The sequence below is a fragment of the Cydia splendana genome, unplaced genomic scaffold (genome assembly GCF_910591565.1).
Source record: "Cydia splendana unplaced genomic scaffold, ilCydSple1.2 scaffold_66_ctg1, whole genome shotgun sequence".
Lineage (NCBI taxonomy): Eukaryota > Metazoa > Arthropoda > Insecta > Lepidoptera > Tortricidae > Cydia > Cydia splendana.
In genome coordinates, this window is record NW_026946897.1 from 787,759 (window position 1) to 811,463 (window position 23,705).

Genomic DNA, 23,705 nt, shown 5'->3' on the forward strand with positions numbered 1-23,705 from the left:
GAGGAGGGGTTGTAGCGTTACACAATCCCTCCTCCTCTAATCTGAGGGTGCCCCCGGTGAACAGCCGGGGCGGCCGGGGGAGCATCGTGGTAGAATATTAGTGACCTCACTATGCTCCCCTATAACGGCAGAGAGGGTGACGCCGCAGGGGTTTTAGTGGGTATTCTCCTCCCCTCCCTCTGATTAGCAGAGGGAGTTACGGGAGGAGCGAGTCCCACATACCACCCCACGATGGGCCCCTCCAGCCCGGGGTGGATGCGTAAACGCATTTCCCCTGCGACAAAAAAAAAAAAAAAAAAAAAAGGTAAGGAGAGGTTCCAAAGGGGACTCGCGCCATAAAATTAACTGAAACCGCCTATCCTCGGGATGTATCCACGACATTCGAAACATCATACGGATATCAGTAACAAATACAATTGCGTGCCTACGAAAATTGAGAAGTATGTGGGTAATATCCCGCTGTAACTTGGGGCCTGTGTGTAAACACTCATTAAGAGATATTCCGTTTGAGCTTTTACTGCTGCCGTCAAAAACTACGCGGAGCTTTCCACTGTCAGAAGCTTTAAATACTCCGTGGTGGGGCACAAAATACTGAACGCAAATCTACGGAGGATACTGACATGTGATTTAACCTCTGATACTCGCGCATGAATTCAATATATTTTGATTTTAATCGGGGGTTCATTTGTAATCGCTTTTCTAAATTAAGGAATCTTTTTTCAGCTATACCGCGGGTCTCACCTAGGGAGGGACGATCACTTAGGAGGGGCAATCTTGTCACGAAGGTACCATCAGAGTTTCTAGTAGTGGTGGTCTTAAAAAATGTCTCACATTCAATATCTAGCGGGTTGGGTTGAGGTGGCTCAGGGGGTTCCTCTATCTTCCAGAATCGCTCAACGACTTGAGTTAAAGAAAGGGCTGTCATAGGGGACCTTGAACTAGGGAGATTCGTAACTGGCCCAGATAGGATGTAGCCAAAGTTAGTTGATATAGCTGTTAGACCGTAGGGTTGTAGTTGAATTACGTCAGGTTGTAAAAAAGATCCAAAAACATCGGCTCCTAGTAAAACATCTATTTGGCCGGGTTTATAAAATAAAGGATCGGCGAGGTGCAGTGATCGTGTTGCCGATCGGACCGATAGGGGCAGTTCCACATCCGGGTGGATACCGGCAATGATGACGAGTAGTCGGAGATACCCCCCTCACGTATGAAGAACTTACGACGGTTTTCACAAAAATTGAAGGGGCCCTTAATTCCCGGCCGTTGTGCCCCCTATCGCCAGACCCTAACGATCTTCAGATTCTGACACCGGGACACCTTATTATTGGAGAACCCCTTACTGCCATTCCTGAATATCCGCTGCAGGATATTAAAACTAATAAACTCACCCGATTTCAGCTGGTGCAACAGATGTTTCAACATTTCGTACATGTCGAAGATTTTGGAAAAACTTGTAAACAACAGACTCGTCAAGTTTCTGGAGAGAAGCAGAGTCCTGTCGGAACGGCAATTTGGCTTCAGAGCACAAAAATCAACTGAGGATGCCATCTCACTCCTAGTCAATCTTATATCTACCTATTTAGATAACAACATTAATTGTATCGGCGTATTTCTAGACTTGGCTAAGGCCTTTGACACGGTGTCGAAACCAATATTGCTTCGAAAGCTCGAAAAAATTGGAATTCGTGGAGTGTCACTGGCCTGGTTTGACAGCTATTTAACTGACAGAAAGCAACTAGTCAAAGTGGATTCTCACAAGAGCGGTTTGGATAGCCTAGATTTCGGGGTTCCACAGGGCAGCGTTCTAGGCCCCACATTGTTCTTGATTTATATAAACGATATACACTGCCTTAACCTCCCCAATGCTGAAATTATCTGTTACGCGGATGACACAGTAATTCTTTTCAGTGGAGACAGCTGGGAAAAGGTATACGCAGCAGCTGAAAAGGGTATAAGTTGCGCTGCAAATTGGTTCCGTAAAAATCTGCTAACACTAAATAGCAAAAAAACTAATTTTGTATGTTTTCATAAATCGGCTGCTTCTAGTCCTCCTAATTTAACTCTACCAATTAAAATCCATACCTGTAAAGATGCTGGTATCTCACCATGTTCTTGTGAAACTATAGGTCGCGTAGAAGTCATTAAGTATCTCGGCTTGCTCATTGATGAAAATCTAAACTTTAAAGCCCATATCTCCTGTCTCTCCAAAAGAATTAGGAAAACAATGTACATATTAAAAAAGCTACGGCACTCCGCGGATCTGACTCTTTTAAAAAATATATACATATCGCTGTGCCAGTCAATAACTACTTACGCTATATCAGCGTGGGGCAGTGCTGCCAAAACCTATATGTTAATTGTCGAAAGAGCTCAGCGCTCTGTCCTAAAAGTTATGCTCAAGAAGCCCTACAGATATGCAACAAAAAGCCTTTATGCCGAAGCCGAAGTCCTAACGGTCCGTCAGCTCTACATACACAAGGTTTGCCTCTCAATGCACAGATACGCGTCTAACCTGGAAAATTACTCTGAATTGCTCTCTAAACGCATTTTTAAATTACCTATTCCAACAGTCAACACTGCATTTGGTAGGCGTTTCGGTGATGTTCTTAGCTCTAGGATTTACAATTCTGCTGTAAAGTTACAAAGTGGGTTGATACGTTGCACGGTATCGGAGGCTAAACGGTTCCTTTTTAAATGGTTATTATCACTGGACTACCAGGAGACTGAAAATCTACTTTTAAGGGTAGTTTAAGGTTAACTCTATACAACTCTATATATAATAACTCTGTAGTCTATCTAATTTTGTGTTCTCTAGGAAGGTAGTTTCTGTAAAACTGTAATGTAATGTTATTTATTTCACTAACAAACAAATCAAACAATGTACTTTTAGTTTATAATTTATTTATTTTCTCTATTATTCCAACTGTCACTCATGACATACAAATGCATACTTGGTCTCCCGCGGTACAGGCCTAGCCTAGTGCGGGGACCCCTGGAAATTCGGTACTATATTTAACCATGCTATGCACCCACCCGATGTCACAACAATTTATGTACTGTACTGCCTGTTTTGTGCGCAATAAACTTATTTTTTTTTTTTTTTTTTTTTTTTTCTGGTCACGGTGGCAAACAGAATATCTATGTACCTTGCAGACAAGGCCTAAATGGGCATCCTATACAGACCCCCCCGCCGTTGTATTAATGGAACTCAATCGGCGGGGTCCCCGGTAGCCCTCGGAGTGCCTCAAGGTTCAATTCTTGGTCCCTTCCTGTTTTTGGTATACATTAATGACTTACCAAAAGTTGTGCAAGATAGACATGATATAGTGTTATTTGCAGATGACACTTCCCTTATATTTAAAGTGGACAGAAAGGAAAATAGCTTCGAGAGCATTAATGACGCGCTATCTATATAAGTGAATAAGTGAAGTTTGTATAAAAATGTCAACTTTTGCTTACAAATTCCTGAAATATTCAAGCTATATATTCAAATAATACGTCGTAATAGCAAATAAAGTATGGCTTTGCTGAGATGCGTACGTGGCAGTACGACTCACAAGTGATTTTTAAGCGTTCATATGAACACAAATATTGGAAACGGTAAAAAAGCGCCAACGTCGGGTTTTAACGCCACGCTTTTTAAACTGTCGTGCGAATGGGGCCTTAAGGTCGACTCACGTTAGACCGGGACGTGTCCGGGTCGGAGCTTCCGGCGCTTACTTTTCTATGACATGACAGGCGATCACGTGATGTTTTCCATAGAAAACGATGCGTGTCTAACGTCTAGTCTAACGTGAGTCATCCTTTAAGCTTATATCATCAGGCGAACAGGTAATCTGTGGGCCCCTTAAGGATTAAGGACGCATTTCCACTATGCCGTAAGTCTATGCGAAAAAAGAAAAGTCGTGGAATGTTTGCGGCGCAATACATTTCACGACTCTTCTCTTTCCGAACAGACTCTAACAACAAATAGGCGCGTGTGTTATGGTCTGTATATTTAAATGGAGTTGGCTACACATATAGAATGGTAATTGTTTTGTCATGGCTAGTGTATTTAAATGGAGGCACAGTGGGAATGCGGTGTTAAATAGTCATGCACTTTAAAAACTTGTTCAGTTTTACCGTTCGTCCGGACAGTAGATTATCGGGTCGGCTACAGCTCGTTGATGTTTACTCCTTACTGAGGAGTTGGCGTGCTATTTCATCTGAAAATAGTTTATATAGTTTATGGGTCGGTTGCACCAAACTGTTCGTATCGTTAAAGAGTTCGCTAAATTTTGATGTATGAAAAGTTTCATAATGGCGCGCCGGCTGACGTTGATCAGTCTGTCAAATGTGGTTGGTGCAACTGGTCCTATTTCTACAACATATATAATTTTAGTGGACAAAATCCACTTATCAGTTTTTCAAGTATAAAGAGTCTTTACAAGTTGGCGTGGTGAAGAAGTATTGAATGTGGGTAGATTGGTTAGATTGTTAGATGTAAAGTCTTGAAGAACATGCATCGGCAACGCACTTACAAACCCGGGTAAATTCATCTGTCAGATTATGCGATTATGGTAAGTACTTTTCTTAATACAAAGGGTAAAAGGGTCGATGTTTGTTAAGAGGGTTGAAGGGATTAAACCAGTTTAAATTTAAGCGACATAAGTACTTGTTCATGGATGATGAATGAATGGTAATCGCTAGCTTTAAATTGGTTTGTCTGTTCGTTTGTTTCTTATATTATGACTTGTGCACAAATCACGCGAGGTTCGATAGGGGGGGGGGATCACGAAAAAATCACGACAGATCACGTTGGAGGAGGGGGGGGGTATAAGGAGACCTCACGTGTATTTTTCTACAGTGAGTGAAACTAAGAAAAAATACGTACCACATGAGTAGATACTTTTTCTCGGTTTCGTTAAACATAAATCTTCACTCCGCATCTCGGAGCTCCGCACTTCGAGGGGTCAAAAAGTAGCCGAAAACACCTCGCGTGATTTGTGCACAACCCCTTCTTCTTCCTCACGTTATTCCGGCATTTGCCACGGCTCATGGGAGCCTGGGGTCCGCTTCATAACTAAACCCATGATTTGACGTAGGCGTTAAGTTTTTTTTTGTGCACAACCCCTTATAATAATGAAAAGAAATCTTACTATTTGGAGTTCGTAGATTGACAGCCCGGTTGTAGTTTGTTCACCCGAAATGTTGACACGACGCTGCACAGCCCGTAGTATTCTGCCCAAAATATGTATTATATGTAATATTATAATTAAATTTTAAATTGACATACATAATTAGGTTTACTAATATGTGGCCGAAAATTGTATGGTAAATTATCATTTCATCCAAACGGGTGTCATTCTGAATCCCTAACAACGTTTGTCCTAAAGTCACTTGCCCTAACTGGTTTGTTCTAATGGGCACATGCCCTAACGATCAATTGTCATAACGATTATTTTCCATAATATAATGGTTAGCCTAAGACTCATTTGCCCTAAGCATTTGTACCATAACTATCAAGATCCCTAATGTTTTTTACCATATTCTTCGAAATCCCTAACAATGTTTGGCATAAAATAACATGTTCTAACTGTTTTGACCTAATGGCTATTACCCTAATGATCAATCGTCATAACAGTTACTTTTCCTATTGATCAATTATCATAACAATTACTTTCCATAATGAATGGTAACGAACTGTTGCCACAAAAATGTGTTAGGTTAGGTTAGAACCGTGACCCTCGCAAAAACGAACTGCTGCCACAAAAGTGGGTTAGGTTAGGTTAGAACTGCGACCATTGTAAAAACGAAATGTTGCCACAAAAGTGGGTTAGGTTAGGTTAGAACTGTGATCCTCGCAAAAACGAACTGCTGCCACAAAAGTGGGTTAGGTTAGGTTAGAACTGCGACCATTGCAAAAACGAAACGCAATAGGGAAATCAAAATTAGGGCATACGAGTGTTAGGTCAAGCAACGATAGGCTAAGTGAAATTAGGTAACATGATGGTTAGGATATATAATTTTTAGGCCTAACAATAATTAGGCAAAAAAAGAATTATGCTACATAACATTAGGATAAATACTCAATATGGAAAGTGTCATTAGGGAAAAATATATTAGGACAAAAAAAAATCGCCCATTCGATAATAGGGAAACCAAAATTAGGGAATACGCGCATTAGGACATCTGATCATTATGACAAACAATATTAGGGAATGCAAAGATAGGAGAAAAGATTTTAGGGATTCAGATATAGATCCCATCCAAACTATTTATCCCATAGTATCATTTGACAAAACTATCAGATGGCAAACCAATGTTTCGCATATATAACATGTCGCAAATGATTATTTACAATATTATTGTATGATATTGTCGAATGTATTGATAGGCATAAATTATTTTTCGCCTAATATTGTGAATAACCTACCTATCTCTGGGAGCAATTTCGTTTTACGGGCCATAAAAAAAAATAACCCTAACCTACCTATCTCAGGGAACAGTTTCGTTTTACGGGCCATAAAAAAAAAAACCCTAACCTACGTATCTCTGGGAGCAGTTTCGTTTTACGGGCCATAAAAAAAAATAACCCTAACCTATCTATTTCTGGGAGCAGTTTCGTTTTACGGGCCATAAAAAAAAACCCCTAACCTACCTATCTCTGGGAGCAGTTTCGTTTTACGGGCCATAAAAAAAAATAACCCTAACCTACCTATCTCTGGGAGCAGTTTCGTTTTACGGGCCATAAAAAAAAAATAACCCTAACCTACCTATCTCTGGGAGCAGTTTCGTTTTACGGGCCATAAAAAAAAATAACCCTAACCTACCTATCTCTGGGAGCAGTTTCGTTTTACGTGCCATAAAAAAAATAACCCTAACCTACCTATCTCTGGGAGCAGTTTCGTTTTACGGGCCATAAAAAAAAATAACCCTAACCTACCTATCTCTGGGAGCAGTTTCGTTTTACGGGCCATAAAAAAAAATAACCCTAATCTATCTATTTCTGGGAGCAGTTTCGTTTTACGGGCCATAAAAAAAAACCCCTAACCTACCTATCTCTGGGAGCAGTTTCGTTTTACGGGCCATAAAAAAAAATAACCCTAACCTACCTATCTCTGGGAGCAGTTTCGTTTTACGGGCCATAAAAAAAAATAACCCTAACCTACCTATCTCTGGGAGCAGTTTCGTTTTACGGGCCATAAAAAAAAATAACCCTAACCTACCTATCTCTGGGAGCAGTTTCGTTTTACGTGCCATAAAAAAAATAACCCTAACCTACCTATCTCTGGGAGCAGTTTCGTTTTACGGGCCATCAAAAAAAATAACCCTAACCTACCTATCTCTGGGAGCAGTTTCGTTTTACGGGCCATAAAAAAATAACCCTAACCTACCTATCTCTGGGAGCAGTTTCGTTTTACGGGCCATAAAAAAAAATAACCCTAACCTACCTATCTCTGGGAGCAGTTTCGTTTTACGGACCATAAAAAAAAATAACCCTAACCTACCTATCTCTGGGAGCAGTTTCGTTTTACGGGCTATAAAAAAAAATAACCCTAACCTACCTATCTCTGGGAGCAGTTTCGTTTTACGGGCCATAAAAAAAAATAACCCTAACCTACCTATCTCTGGGAGCAGTTTCGTTTTACGGGCCATAAAAAAAAATAACCCTAACCTACCTATCTCTGGGAGCAATTTCGTTTTACGGGCCATAAAAAAAAATAACCCTAACCTACCTATCTCTGGGAGCAGTTTCGTTTTACGGGCCATAAAAAAAAATAACCCTAACCTACCTATCTCTGGGAGCAGTTTCGTTTTTAGGGTCATAAAAAAATTACCATAACCTACCTATCTCTGGGAACAGTTTCGTTTTACGGGTTTTAAAAAAAATGCTCAATATAATTGTGATCAAATAAAAAGTATGTAAAGTTTCAATTTGGGCAAACGTTATTTGAAGGGGCCCACTGATTAACAGTCCGCCGGACGGTATCGGCCTGTCAGTTGGAACAAATTTTTGACAGTTCCGAACAACTGACAGGCCGCTACCGTCCGGCGGACTGTTAATGAGTGGGCCCCTTAACAATAAATAGTTAGGTATAACAAAACATTTGCTTAGTAGTGACTATTTTTCTAAATAAATCGTGGTAAAATTAACATCTGCTAAATAAAATTGTGATCAAATAAAAATTATGCTAAATAATAATATGCTAAGCATTGGTTTGCCAACAAAAAATACTGCAATAAGTTGGTATGGAAGTGAAATTAGGCGAAAAATATTTGAGCGAGATACGGCGGCAGTAGGTACCTACACTACATAGGTAATTAATGGTCTATGAAAAAAAATTGTTTATAAGAGAATTTGGTTTTGAAATGGATTAATGTTAGGAGATCCCTTTCTATACAGAGTAGATATGAGCGCCGATAGGCATTTAGCCGGCGGCGGCGCGCCGGTCAAAATCGGTCGGCGGCGGCGGCGAATCGGCGGCGTGGCCTTGAAACACCTTTGATTAATGAAAAAACAATTTTACCGAAAAAACATGTTTTTGCTGTAAGAAAGTTATAAAATAAGTGCATTTTTCGATTTCAAGCAAAATTTATTGAATAAAGGTACGAAAAAAGTTTTATATAGTATAAACGGTATAGCGCGGCATCAGAGGCGGTCTGAATCTTGGCGAGGCCCTAGCCGGAAGATCTTTGCGAGGCCCTTATCTTTAGTGCTAAGTAAAAAGTAGCGGATTGACTGTATCAGGGAAACGTCTGGTCGACATTTCAAAGAGCCGAAGTGAGGAAAATCAAGCCCCGTCATTAATCAATATCGACCCAACAAACCGATTTATGTCAAAAAGTGAGGCCCAAGGCCGAGCTCCACCTAACACCGAAGACCTGATTCCGACGCCTTCCCATGCGAGGCCAGAGGCTGAGCTGCAGGTAAGCAAGCATACAGCTTAAAATCGAACGCCAAGTGTGAACTTGGCTGACGGCCGAATGCCCGGAGCGCCGATTACAGCGAGCTTCTGTGCGAGGCCGAAGGCCAAGCTGCAAGAGAGCAGAGCTTGGAATTTAACTATTGGTCCAGTGTAAGCAAGTCCGAAGGCCGATAAAGACCGAGGCCATAGTGTTAAAGACCTGGAGCTTTCCTGCAGGTGCATTCGTGCGAGGCCAAAGGCCGTGCTGCAGTGGAGCTAAGATCGGAGAAGAACCAATGATCAAGCATTTTAAAAGCGAGCCCGAAAGTTAGGCTCCAAACAGGGCCGAAAACTTGGATGTTCAGTCTTACTTCTGTGCGAGCGATGCGAGGCAATAGATTGGGTTACGAGAGAGCAAAGTTTGAAATTAGAACAAGGGCCAAGCTTAAATGAGACCCGATTCTGTTTCTGACGCCCTTGCGTACGTAGCCAACGCCCGGACCTTTGGGCGTGAAAACGCTTAATATCTGAAATTAACCCCTTTTTACACCTTTTAAAGACATTCAAACCATGCTTGCAATGATTGAATCCGCGGTGAATTACGGATGAGCTAGCCAGCTGGCAAAATTAGTCATTCCATTGCTCTAACACTAGTAGCGTGGTTACGAAACAGAAAAGTTTGATTTACCATCAATATTTTTGAATTATATGGACCTAAAATACCTTTTGAATGTCTATAAGCTATTCAGACTGGCGCCGTTAAAGATCTAAACTAGATAAAATATATATTATCTGATTCTGAAAGTAGTAGTATCTATCAAGGTCACGCCGATGCCACGCCGATAGCGCAGCGTCGGCGGCGGCGGCGCGACAATTTTGTCGGCGGCGGCGGCGCGCCGGCGCGGCGCTCATATCTACTTGGTATCTAATAGTTCCTCATGACTGAAATAACCAATTATAAACAATATCTTTAGTTTTTTATATTCAGGCTCAAGGAAGAAAGTCGTAATTTACGCTCTGAAATACAGGAGATTCAAAGGCTATGTAATATGCAGAATAGTAATGAGCAAGACAGGAAACGAACAGATAGTGAAGCTTATAACAATAATAGGAAAAAAATTGTAATATACGGCTTAGAAAGGGGAAACAGAACTTCAAATGCATGAAAGAATATTGTTCCTTTTCAAGGATATACTCAACATCAATTTGGCAGGGCAAATTGATGACTTCAAAAGATTCGGCAAGCAGGGTCATCGGAGACCCCTATTAGTTGAATTTCTAAGCAAGAATGTTACTAGATATATTATGAAAAATCGACGCTGTTTTAGAGATAGTGGATTAGCCATCTCGGAAATTTTAGAAGGTGAATCACTTGCAAAGCGAAAAAGCTTAGTACAAATTCTTATAGAAGCAAGGCGAAAGGGAAAAAGGGCTAATATAATAAACAATAAACTAATTATTGATGGGAAAGAATATATTGAAAGTCATGATTCGCACATACACAACCCGGACAAGGAACATACTTATAACATTTCACACAATTATGACACGAACACTATCGAGCTGGGCCGAAATAGTGTGACAGAACCTGAAACAACGTTTTTTCGTAGCCAGAAACAATGAAATATCTGATCGAAGCGTAGACACAGTACCGAATTGTTCAATACTTGAAGAAGAAATAAAGGAAAGTAATTTGAATGTATTTCATCGAAATATCTGTGGTGTTAATAATAAGCGTCACGAACTTGAACTGTACATAAATGAAATGGAAAAAACTTTGCACTATATACGTTTAAGTGAGCATTTTTTAAGCAGCACTGCGGTACCCTCTTTTTCTTTGCCTAACTATTTCCTAGCTGCTTATAATACCAGAATAAATAAGAAAAGAGGAGGCACGCTAATATTAGCTTCAACTGATAGAAAGTGTGAAGAATTGCCCATTTATAAGGACTTATACGCGATGGAATATTTTGAGATATGTGGGGTTAAAGATAGTCTCACCAATACTTGTATCATTTGTCTCTATCGAAATCCCACAGACAATCAATTAAGGACTGTATCGTTTATTATGGATACAACTTTACTTAGCCGTTTTTTCTGCTATTATATTTTTATTTAAAACTTACACATATAGTTTAATTAGTGCTTTAATAATAAGTAACATTTCGTCCTGGGAGATCACGTAAAGCATATGGTTTGGACAATATTTACCTAATCCTCCCGAGTAACTACAACGATTTTGGACAAATACTACAAGAAAATTTGCGGTTTGCGAACAAGACGAGATATTACACAAAAAAAATCGTACTATGTAAACAGCAATTACATATGATTCGTAAAGCCAAACATCTGGGCATAGTCTAATCATTTCCTTTAGTTGGAAAAAAAGTTTTGGATCTGTGCATGGTGGCCTTTTAGAGAATATGGCATGTTACTTACGTCAACCCCGACTTTGGTATACAATATAACCATCATGGAGCGTTTTTATCGACCTGTTCTAGCCATGGTTCAACGCCATGAATGTCCGTTAGGCTTTGGATTTCTGTAGATTCTTTTAGCTGTTTCCCTCATTTCGCTTGCGTCAGAAATTGACGGGAATCCAAAATGTTGCATAAAAAGTCGTTTTCATGTAAAGATAAAAATTCACCACATTTATCCTGTGGATGTTCAATTGAGCAATAATGAAAAGGACACTTAGATGGCATATTTTGGCAGCATATTAACCTTTTGTTTTTTTTAATCGTACCAAGGAATCGGTGAAATAGTCTCAAATTAAGCTCGATAGGCTTATCCAAATTATATTTGCTAGACGGTATTAAAATCATCATAAAGTCCCTAAAATAAAATAAATGTAAAACCTTCTTATATCAGATATGGCTTAAAAATACCCCCAGATTATACCTTAAGAACATAGTAATACAAAATAATACACACGTCAACAGTTAGACCAGGTTTTATCTGTACCCATAATAAACGATACAGTCCTTAGGTGAATTTATGCAGAAACTAGAAATGTTATTAGAGTACTTTTCGAATAAAAAATGTATTATCTGCGGTGATTTTAACATTAATCTTCTCATCGCCGACAAAAAAAGGGATGACTTTGTAACATTATTGAACTGTTATGGCTTTAGTTTGATGTTTAATGTACCCACATTTAGGAGAAATGGTTCAGAATCAAGCATCGACAATATAATAACTAATCTTTCCGATGAGAATATTATTTGTTATAAAATTGATCATAATAATTTAGCTGACGGGCACGCAGGGATTTTCGGTGATTTCTACTTCGAACAGAAAAACAAAAAAGAACTTCCAAAGTACATTTTTACGGAACAAAGGATCTATAACAAAACTAATAATTAAATATTTAGAAACTTTCTAACATCTGTGAACTGGTATGAATTAGGAGTAAATAAGTTCTTAAACAAATTTAAAGCAATTTTCTAAGAAAGTTTAAAAAAAAAAGAAAAGAAAAATATTGCTTAATAAGCGGGAAACACTTAATTGGGTCACTCAGGGGTTAGGTATCAAGTAAAATGAAAAGATTTTTGATCTCTGTTAATAAATCTGAATGTGACAGCAGCATCTTAAGTTATAGAGATAAATACATAAAACTCTATAGAAAAGTCATGAGACAAGCTAGGAGACTTGCCGTTCAAGCAGAAGTAGACAGATCCAATGATTCTGTGAAATGTATTTTTAAATTGGTAAAAAAATGTAGAAATAAGGTGAAGAAGAATAATCAAAACTCAATACAGCTTGTCGTAGACAACAAAGTAATTTGTAACTCAAAGGAAGTTGCAGACATTTTTTCGAGCAAGTTTGATTACGGCAAGAACGCTGATGTAGGCGACTGTAGCAGTGCACTTGAAATGATAGAGAGTAATATAGAAACAAGTTACAATGACATGAAGTGGTGGGCTGTAACACCTACAGAAATTGTAAGCCTTTTTACTTCCATGAAAAATAAAAAATCTTGTGGCCATGACGAAATGCCGATTACAATTTACAAGGACAATATTGATTTACTAGCGGGCCCATTAGCATACTTCTTTAATAAATGCTATGAACTAGGCAGCTTTCCCGATCAACTCAAAGTAGCAAAAAATCTCCCAGTACATAAAAAAAATGCTACGAATGATCCAAAAAACTACCGACCGATTTCTTTATTGCCGGTTATGTCAAAATTGTTCGAGAAAGTGATCAAAAAAAGGCTCAGTACACACCTAAATATACACAAAGTAATAAATCCTAGACAATTCGGATACCAAAGAAATATTGACACTACAGATGCAATAGATACTTTACTTAGCGACGTAGTACAGTACCTCAACAATGGAATGAAAGTAGCGGGTCTCTTCCTAGATTTGAGGTCCGCCTTCGATACAGTAGACCATACAATTCTTTTAAGAAAGTTAGAATACTACGGAGTGAGGGGGACAAAAACTTCAAATACTTAGAAATTATTTGCAGAGCAGGAAACAGTATGTAGAAATTAGAAACATAGATGAGGGACAAGACAAAGTCTTCAAGTCAAAAACGACCACAATTACTAGAGGGGTCCCTCAAGGATCTATTTTAGGTCCTATTCTCTTTATTATATTTATAAATGACGTCATAAAATACTTCCAAATTAATTTAAACGTGGTGATATTTGCCGATGACACAAATGCTATTATTAGTGCAAGTAACGAAGTTGAATTAAAAAATAGTATTAAAACGGCTCTTTCAGTTTTCCATAAGTGGTTCGGAGATAATAATTTGAAATTAAATACAGAAAAAACAAGTATCGTCCAGTTTAAGAGTGATCGAAAAATAAGGACATCCTAGAACTAGCCTTTGACGATAACACTCTACGATCCGTTGAGGTTGTCAGGTTTTTAGGGGTAGAAATTGATTCTTTTCTTAACTGGAAACAGGAATTGAATCAAATCGAAAACACAATTAGTTCTGCCTGCTTCGCTCTGAGAAATTTAAGAGATATCATCGGAATAGATGGATTGAAGACTGTATATTAGGCTTTAGTTGACTCAAAACTCAGATACAGCATTAAATTCTGGGGGGCACCGGGCAACGTATAGTTATAATATAAAAAAAGAGCTTTCATCATTCAAAAGCGGGCAATAAGAATAATGAACTCAGTGGGTTTCATGTAAAGACTTCTTCACCAAATTAGAAATTTTAACTGTACCATGCCTTTATATTATGATACTCTGCACGGACTTAGTAAAATATCTGGCAAGTAGTGAAACTGTAGACGCTCGGGCGATAAGACTGGCAACAAGAACAAAAAACCTGAACCGCCCCTTTACACCAAGACTAAAAGTCACTGAGTACTGTGCTCGGTACCAGGCTATCAAAGTTTTTAATAGGTTACCCACGGAACTCAAAGCGGTTTCTAACCCATCCACATTTAAAAATAGAAAAAGGTCGTTTTTGCTAGCTAAATGTTTTTATTCAGTTGAAGAGTTTTTCCAATACAATAATGAATCTATTTAATTCTGACATGTGCATTGTATATTATTTAATTAAATCAAGTTTTCTTTGTTTTTTTAGTTAAGTATTTGTTTTTTGATTGACATGTTATTAAATAACCTACGTTCAAAATACCTAAAATCTTAATACCTAATGGTGTTTTGACTCAAATTCAAAATATCTAAAGTTTAAAAGGGTGCATATTATAATGTCTAAAATTAAAAACACTAATGTAAATTTACCTACGTCCAAAATCACCAAAATCTAAATACCTAATGATTAAATACCAAAAGCTAAAAATGTCTAATGGTATGTTTGGTTTTACTTCAGCGTAACCTGTTTGGCAGAAATCATTTTCAATGAATGTTTAATTTGCAGAATAATTCAGTTTGCATAGTATACAACTCACCACATACAATATTTGCAAGTCTGAATCTTAAGTAGACTATTGTTAACGTGGCCGATTTTTGTAAACCTTAAACAAACAAATCCGATTCGGAGCACCCCACTATCCACGTGGTCTTGTCTGTCCTACCCCTAGAGTGTATGTCAAAAGCCGGAGGCGCGGAGGGGAAGCAGCCCTTTGATACGCAAGGGCGAAAGGGCTGCTTTGCCTGCAGCGCCGGAGCAGATGCGGAGTGCGAACGGTGCTACGGCGGGCGAGAGCTGCTTCCCCTCCGCGCCTCCAGCTTTTGACATACACTCTAGGGGTAGGACAGATAAGACCACGTGGATTGTGGGGTGCTCCGATTCGGATCTACCTTTGATTCGGATTTTGGTTAATTTAGGCTTTTTTAAAATAAAAACACAATTATTATTTTAACTTTTTAATCATATATTAATACAATAATTTGTGCGACACAATTCGTAACAGTCACTCGGAGAGTTTCCTCATACAAAAAAAATACTACAAAAGTAATCAAATAATTATTATACCTATACTTAGTTATAGTCAGTTTTAATCATATATTTATTATCATCATGAAGATGATAGGGGACAGGCTGGACTCCCCTTATTTGCTGCGTTGCAGTCGGCTACATGTGCCGTACTCAGCGGATAAGAAAAATATGTAATATGTAGTTCATAGTTTATAAATATAGATGTATTATATTAATTAAGTTACCCAAAAAAATATAATTTGACAAAAATAATCACACAATAAACAATATTATATGTTCACAATATTAATTACAGATTTGCTGCAATAGCTCTCAATAGATCGACATTATTGTATTCAGGAATATTTTTAATACGTTGTTAATATTATTTAACTTGTATTGTCCTTTTTTCATCCGTTTTTTAGGAACTGGTTCACCATTTCTTATTTTTTGAATTTCAATAATTTCACCTTTGTTTCCTTGATCAATTCAGATGCCAAACGATAAAACCCGACATGTTTTTTAGAACAGATTTGATTTATGTGGTGGTGAAATGATTCTGCACTGTTTTGTGTGCGTGGAATCGTAGCTAGACAATTATTAATACACCAAAAGCTGGGATGATACTTCGGTGGTTTATTATCTTTTCCATGAATATAATTTTCTCCAAACCACTTCGCAATGTTAAGGCTGTCATCAGCTAATGTTTCCAGTAAACTATTGAAGTACATCAATACGTTATCCGGATGAACGTAGCACAATGCCATCAAACATTTGACTTCCTCATTAAATTGTTGATCACTGTTGTATTCTGTAATTAACCCGTCACTTAGTATTTTCCGAATTAAAAATTGTCGCAGGTGAAAAAAACAACCTTTCAAGGTTACTGGCTCAAAGTTTTGACGAATACTTAAAGCTGCGGCCTTTTCGAAATCCATAATTACAAATGATGGGCTCAATGCAATTCCTTGTTCTGTACAGTATTCAATTATAAGATCAAACAAATTATATAGGAAGGCAGCAGTGGAGGAGATAAATTATAAGAATGCGTCGAATAAAAGAGATTTAATTAAAATATAAAGATTACATTTATAGCTTAATCTAACGCGTTGTCCTAAGACCCGATGTTAGGTGTCAAAAAGGCCCAGAGTGAGCTTGCACTTCCGTTTTATTAACACGATTGGACCAATTGCCCAATATCGATGATGCGCGGCGCGGGCGCGGGGTGGCTGCAACGTAACGTGGTGACGTGGGCGCATACGCCGGCGTGATGCAGTGCAGGTGACGCGACGCTGTGACGTATATTGATGACGTAGCCGTGCCATGGTGCAGTGTGCGAGGTGCGTGCCTAACACCTCCCCTCTAAGTAGAGCAACTATTTGCTAGGTTTAGTGCAAATGTTGCGGCTTTCTGTAGCTCTAAGTCTTCTGGTTTATTAATGTTTACTTTTTTGGTAGCTCGATATCTTCGATATACTATAAAGGCTGTTGCGCTTGCTCCGAGTAGTATTATGATAAGGTATAATGGTATTGTAGTATGGTAGAAACTTGAGGGTAAGACTTCGTTAATTTCGATCGGTTTTTCCATAGATAGTTTCTGTTCAATAGCCTCGAGGTTTTTCAAGTTGATGGAGCTCATTTTCAGGATAGCATTAGAATCTTCGTGTTTACTTTCCAGCGGTATTGACATTATTTTCAGTGGTTGGCCGCGAATCTTGTTGTTAATATTTATTATGGTGAAATGTGGGGATCTTATAGAGCAATGTTGTGGTATGGTCGCGACGTAGCTTCCTTTTAATATAATGTGTTGTTCCTGTTGGCAGCTGGTTTTAACTTTGGTGGGAAGCGGGAAAGTTATGGCGTAATGTTGATCGTCCAGCTCTAGCAGAGCCTCCTTTGTCAGAGAGATAGGCGTGCTTACATACGTTTCATCTATCTCCTGAGAGTGAATGAGTTTCTGGATACAGTCTTGGTCAGTGCGTATTTGATGGCTGAGTTTTTGTTCGCAGATGTACCAGTCGCCAGATTTGGCGCATTCTGCCTCCGTGTACACATATTCTACAGAGTTGGTTGCTATGAAAGGATATGGAGGGATAAGGATTCGCCCGTTTTTATTTGGTAAGGGGCATAATTTATACAGATCGAATGAGCCTTGATAAATAATTGGTACCTTTAGGACAACTACTAAGTCATTCTTTGAAAAATAGGAACCTATATTAATAAAATTATAATATTCTCTTCTATCTAAATCTAAAATTTGATCCTTTCCATAAATTTCGTGTAATGTTTTAATCATTTCTTTAAGTGCATTAATGCTTAAAATCGAGTGGTGCACGTTACTTAGTCTACTAAAAGCTAATATATTTTCTATGCGTAATAATTCTAAATACAAGTCGTTGACATTTTCGTTAATAATGCTGAACAATTGGGTTAAGTGTGCATATTCTAATGATTGAATGGTGCTGTTTTTCAAGTTTAATAGTTCATTATTTAGAATCCGGTGATTACTAGACAATGTAGATAAAATTTTATTTTGTTCGAGAATCCAATTTTTACATAAGCTTATGTATTCATTAACTGTTTTGGATATTTTACCTTCATTATTTCTGAGCATTTTAATGGCATGATCATACTTTATGGCATCATTATAATCTAAGTTACCACTTATACTTTTTATAACTGAACCTAGTGGATTTATGAGCCCTCGACGTACCCTTTTGCTAGAAAAAGTACTCAACTGCGCGGAAGCCTTTTCAAGCTTAGAATACAAATATTTTATGTGAAATTTAAAGAAATTAAAGGTATTGTTTGTTAAAGAATTACTTGCGTTAGTAAGTTGGGCTCTAATTAGGTCAATGTTGACTCGAAAGTTGTCAAGGTCAATACTTTGTAAAAATGTGTGATAATGGGATACGACTTTTGTGGGTCCCATTTTAAATGGTACGAGTCCGGGTCCATTTTCGTAGCTTTCAAGTCGGATCTCTTGAGCTAGGGCCAGGTTGATGCAGGTCCACGTCAGAAGTAGGGGCCTGTAACAATTGAGATTTACGTACTTTTTTAAGTCGGGATTTTGGGACGGGGCCTCGTTTTTTTGAAGTGTATATATGAACAGGTAAGTTTTCCGTGACCTTGTCGTGTGTATATCTAGGAGCTAATTTTTGCCTGTCGGCTGTAGGGTTCCGTATATATATCTCTTGGTCAGGGGAATAGTCAATTGACGGGTCTCTATTTCTGTTTATTCTCTACATGTTAGATTCTCGCTGGGTCAAAGAAGTATTATGTACAAGATCGTATACAGTTTTCATTTTATTTCGATGGTCGTTGATGTAGTTTTGTATTAATAGTTCTGTTGTGTCTATGTCAATCGGGTCTCGTGGGTCAAAACGTCCAGTAATTAAATCAAAGGGCCTACATTTTGTTAAACTGTGTATTGAACTGTTGTATGCTAACAAAGCATAAGGAATTAAATGTTTAGAATGTTGGTCTCGGTTTTTCAATTTTAGTATCCTTAAATGTTCCAGGATAGTTGAGTGAAATCTTTCTATTAATCCATTCTCGTTTGGTGCGTTAGCTGCGATTTTATGGTGGTTTACTTTGTGAACTCTTACAAATTCAGCTAGTAATTGGTTTGAGAACTCGGTGCCTTGGTCCGTTATCAAAGTTAAAGGTAAGCCATGATGCGTACAATAGTTTAATAGACCTTTCACTAAACTGAGTGCTGTACCGTCTGGTAATCGATATGCCTGCGCATATTTGGTAAAATAATCTATTATTGTCAAGTATTTAATATTTTCAACAGTCAAAGTGTCGGCGCGTATGATTTCGAAAGGTTTACTTGCAGGTGGCACTACCTGGAATTGTGGATGAATTGGATTACGTTCGTATTTTGCTTGTCCGCAAACAATGCACTCATTTATGTACTTGGAAATGCTGTCGCGCATTTTCGGCCAGAAACAATGTGACAATGCTAAGCATGACTCATTTATACCACGGTGGTTTGTTTTGCCTTCGTGGTAATTCCGAATTATTTCTTGTTGTCTTTCGTAACTGTTGATGTTTTCGATTTCTGATTTAACTAATATTAATTTCATGGATGAGTTTTGAAAAGTTCTTTGAATTATAGGAACTATAGAATACATTTTTTCTATAGGTTGAACTATTATTGCGGTGCGGTATTTAGGATTAACATGTTTCGTAATTAAGTTGACTAATTCCTGTTCTAAATTTCCTTCATAGACTTCAATATATGTTCTTAAATGTGTCTCAAATGGTTTTGTTACAGTATCGGATATACGTGATTTACGATCGAGAATGCGGATAACTATTTGCCTAGTAAATTTATTTAGTGGCTCATCGGAAATTGGAATTTCTAAGATGGGACTCTCGTCACTAGTGTGGTTTGTCTCGGTCGCTCTGCTCTCTAATTCGTGAATATTAGGTACTTCGGGTGAATTTGGTATTATAGAGCTAACTTCATTATGTATTTCTATACGTGATAAGGCGTCCGCTTTGTATTCGACTTGCCTTTTTTGTATATTACTGTAAAATCATATTCTGAGAGTTGCAGACTCCATCGGGTTATTCTTGCATTTGGTTCTTTAAGATTCATCATCCATTGCAAAGGTTTGTGGTCGCTTACGATTTTGAACTTACGTCCAAATAAATAAGGGCGAAAATAGCGGGTTGCATATACGATCGCTAACAATTCCCGTTCGATTGTGCTGTAATTTTGTTCGCTACTGTTTAATGTGCGTGATGCATATGAAATAGGTTTATCCGAACCTAAAGGTCCTTGGGACAGTACGGCACCGATAGCAACGTTGCACGGTGGCTCGGCTTGTATGGAGAGAGGGTCAAAAATCAATTTCTCCGAAAGTATCATATCATATCATATCATATCATATCATTTATTCAGTAATAGTCATACATTGTCATTTATATATACAATTCACTTAATGAACTAAGGATAATATAGAATTAACTAAAAAATTTACATGTCAATTTGCACAATAAAAGATGGAATGTTCATATTTTTATATAAGTAAAAAATAAATAAATGTCAGGTCTCATTGCTCTCGTTAATAAACTCATTTAGGGAGTAATAGGCCTTCCGAACCAATAAACATATCAAAGATACTCTCAAAATAAAAATATGTTCGTGTTAGTTGTTTAAATATCTAGTAAAAAAGTAGTAATAAATAGTTCTACTTTGTATATTTTAGCATAAAAAAAATCTAACTGATAACAAAAAAATATGCAAAATACGTACAATTTTAAAGCCTTATAAAAATAGAATTAAAGAATAAATTACAACATATTCTTGAATAATATAATAAAACAAATAGTTTTTATCAATTATATTGTAAAAATATATATTTAAAATAAAAAAAATATATATTTACAGAGATGCTAATATCGTACAAATTATGCAACGAAAAATATTTCACGTCACGTGTCAGTCACCTTAAAAAACTAACCTAGATCAACTTATATTTTAGATTAATCTAAAATGTATTTTAAACATCTAGTTAAATAAGTACACATTGTGACAACTATTGATTTTTTGTTTTTGGTAGTTTCCTACGGCCCGTAATCATAGGGTCCGAATTTACTAGAAAATTATTTAAGATATTCGTATTCGTCTATGTGCGCGCACACAATTACTTTACCAAACGAAGGTAAAACAGGATAAACTCGAAAATGTATAAAAGTACGTAGTAACAAATATTGGTGTTTTGTTAGTATAGCTTCTGTGAGAAGAGATAGCACATGCATCGTAAGGATTTGACTGGTCTCTAAATTAGCTAATATTCGTCAGGTTGTTGACTGCTGATGCATCCAAGGATGCTAGTGCTGCTAACCTTCTGCGTTTTGACTGCTTACTACAAGCCGAAAAGTCCTTTTTTTGGCCATCCGGCTGAAGTAGAGGGTTCCGAATTGCCCGATGATGACGGTTGTCCCAATTCAATATTTAACGTCTTTTCAGTCACCTTATTTTTATTGGAAAATTATCACTTTGCTTCTCACTTAACCAGTTCGAATGTTTCTTAAGAACTATACACTGATTTCGCAAAGATGGTTTCCAATAAACTACAAGTCTACTACCAATGTAAGTACTTTATTATGTTATCCAAATCACTTGTATCTACGTTTTCTACATCTGGCAACATTCCTACTAATTTTTTTTAAGCACTTGACAACATCCTTCTGTATCTGAACTACTAAGTTAAATAAAAATCCCTTTGTAAAAGATTCGACCTACACATCACCTGAAAAAAGAAAGAAAAAGGGTGAATTGTCATTCGTAATATTTTCGTAGAGCTGCTACGCGTTCGCTTACCCAAGCGTAGCAGTCTTTTAACTATCAAACGCGCAGGCGTCTGCATATAATCTTTTATGGCCGTTAATTTAGAGATATCAAGCTTCAAAATAATACTACTTTCAATGTTAGAATTCATTGGGAACATAACTAGAAGTTTAAGTAAACAAAATATTCTAATCCTGTTTGTATGACTTTTTGTTACCTCGTAGACCTATTATTATAAATATACTTTTAATGAAAAAGTTATACTTTGTATATGAAATGAAACAACATACCTGATTCTTTAAGCTCCATATTAATAATAATCACTAAAATTACTATTGCCTCAGGAATTCACTACTAATGACGTTCACTTAATGAGCCTTTGATAAGAGAACGCGTACAACCGGGAGTTGCGTTAACTTCAAGGATTATTAGAGAATGAAAGTAATTAGCTATGCGGGATCTATTTATACCTGATAAAAGTACACTTATTAGCTAATAATATTCAGTCATTGGAAACCAAAAAATACCACATGCGTTTTTTTGAGTTATGGCCTAAGGCCAGCCCACCGTGCGTTGGAAGCGTCACTTCTAATAATAAATTTCTTTGAAAAATCAGGATATATCAAAATAGGATCATTCATGAGCAAAGTTTTACATTTTTCGTGTAAAAGTGCCCTTGTGGCCTATTTGCTGAATAAATGTTGATGTTTGATGTTTGATGTTCAAAGCATTCTACGTATTCTTGATTAATAGTTATACCTACACCTTTCTTCAAGCATTGCGTCAAGGGTTTCGTTATGCGAGCAAAATCTGGTATAAATTTTCTATAATAGCCAAGCAAGCCTAGAAACTGTTTAATTTGTTTCGTTGTTTGTGGTTAGGGGTATTTTTCAATTGCTGAGATTTTATCAGGGTTAGGTTTAACGCCGTTGGGGGTAATTATGTGCCCTAGATAAGGAGTTTCCTGTTTCATGAACTCAGACTTATCCATTTGAATTTTGAAATTAGATTCGCGTAATCTTTGAAATATTTTTTCTAGATTGTTAATATGCTCTTGAAGGGAAGTGGAAAAGACTAAAATGTCGTCCAGGTAAACTAGACATATGGAATTTTGTAGGCCTTGTAGTACATTATCCATTACGCGCTGGAATGTTGACGGTTTTTTGTTCCCATAGGCATCCGAAGAAATTCAAAGTGCCCGTTTTCTACATTAAAACCAGTTTTGTGAATGTCTGAAGGATGCATCTCTACTTGGTAAAAACCGCTGGCCAAATCTAAAGTTGTAAAGTATTGGCATTTACCCGATTTGTCCAATATATCGTTTATGTTAGGAATAGGATACTTGTCGTCTATAGTTTTGCCATTTAGTTTCCGAAAATCTACAACTAATCTCCATTTTACTTTTCCAGAAGCGTCCGCTTTTTTCGGGACGACCCAGATGGATGCACTCCAGGCTGATGTTGACGGTCGAATTATTCCCTGTTCTAACATTTTTGCAATTTGAGATTTAACTTCCTCCCTATGAATTTGTGGGTATCTATACGTCTTCGAATAAATAGGTATTTCATCTGTCGTTTTTATGCGGTGCTTTATTTTATTAGTAAACGTAAGTGGTTCATCTTCAACATAAAATACGTCGGCATATTTGGTACAAAGTTGTTTTAAATTAGCTGTTTCCTCTGTATTCAAATGATCTGTGCGCAATCGAGACAATACGTGATCGATACGTGAGAATTGTTGTGAGTCACCGCTACGGTAACACTCGGTCTCCGAATTGAATAACTCAACGCTGATCGGCTGAGTTAGCGTGAATATCATGTCGCGTGAGAAATTATTGCAAATTTCGACAGTGCTTTTGTTATTGTTTGCAGTACTTATGCAATTACTTACAATGCAATTGCAAAGTACCTGTTGTTCCACGAATATATCGCCACTTGGTATGTTTACTGGTACTTCTATTAGTTGTGACGAATTTGCCGGTACTATTGTTTCAAGTAAATTGACATTTCCGGAGGTATACATATATATGGGGTTGGTAGACAATGGAGTTATCAACTGACGGGTTCTGTAACTTATATCAGCTTGCCATAAATCAAGCAAATCGGACCCAATAAGGCCATCAAAATAATTGTGAAATTTGTACACAAATAACTT